We start from the raw sequence: 1,205 nt of genomic DNA on the forward strand, positions 1-1,205 counted from the left end.
ACCAATTCCAGTGTTCCTCCCTCCACCTCCCCACCTCTGTGTCAGGCACTTCTCTTCTTTCACTCAATCTCTCTCTCTTTGTCTCTCTTTCTCATCTTTTTGAGCATTATGGTTTGCAGTACAGACACTGAAAGGTTATCATGTATTTACCTTTACCTGTTTTCTTTATTGCTTTTGGATATTCAGGCTTAGCATTTCAAAAGATATTTAAACGTTTATCAAGCTTGGTTAGTTTTATGGTTATATTAACTGTAACACCTAAAACTAAATTTAATAAAAAATATATCATAAAGCAAATATAACTAAGTAGAAAATTATATACCTACCTGCCAGGCTAGATACCATGATAAGCAAAAAGATGGTTTTCTCAAGGTCGGGCTTATTCATTGCACTCCAGATGGCTAACTTCTGTGATTTTTCCGAAATGTGGAAAACTCAACTGCAGAATTTTTGATAGTGGGATCTGAGTTTGTGCTTATCCCTGAAAGTGGGATTTTCTTATTAGCCTGCATGATAAAAACCTTTTATTTAAACTTAAGATTAAAATCTAATATTTGTTTACATAAATAACAAATAACTTCACTATATATCGAAAGTGCTAATTTTGAAAAACATCTAATATATATTTAACGAGGTTATACAAAGTTCCTATAATCAAATAACTGGAAATATTCAAATCCATCTGTTTGTTTTGGGGGCAAATTGGATAATGCTCAGGGCTTCTTCCTGGCTTTGTGCACAGGAATAATTCCTGACAGGCTCGGAGGCCCACATGTGGTACCAGGGATCAAATTTTGCCTGGCCCCGTGTAAGGCAAATCCATGCCTGCTTTACTATTACTCCAACCCTAAAATCCATTTCAAAGCTGTGACTTCTTTTAAAAAAATTATTTTTTGTTTTTTAAAAAAATATATGAAGTAGTGTAATATACTGTTATCATCATATCAAAATATTTATAATACTTTCATTTGTGTTTTAAAAAGTGCATAATGTGATGAGAGACATAGCCCAAAGTGGTGGAGAGCATACAGAAGTCTTGAGTTCAGTCCTCACAGCGGTCCTCCAAGCACACCTTGGGAAGACCAGGATAAAATTAAAATTTTGACAGCACTTCAGTTTTATTCACTTCATCTCATGATAACTCACAGACAGCTATTTTGCAGCTATTTTTCATGCCATTACAAAACATTTTAAAGGTTTACCAT

At 34.2% G+C, this 1,205-nt stretch overlaps 1 non-coding gene across 1 annotated transcript; it reads left to right on the forward strand.

Annotated features, from left to right (window-relative positions):
- The first annotated feature begins 318 nt into the window (after positions 1–318).
- Positions 319–484, forward strand: LOC130023828 (U1 spliceosomal RNA). The gene has a single exon (XR_008792498.1). It is a non-coding gene; the product is annotated as a U1 spliceosomal RNA (small nuclear RNA).
- Positions 485–1,205: the final 721 nt, after the last annotated feature.

The sequence above is a fragment of the Sorex fumeus genome, unplaced genomic scaffold (assembly GCF_029834395.1).
Source record: "Sorex fumeus unplaced genomic scaffold, SorFum_2.1 ptg000024l, whole genome shotgun sequence".
Lineage (NCBI taxonomy): Eukaryota > Metazoa > Chordata > Mammalia > Eulipotyphla > Soricidae > Sorex > Sorex fumeus.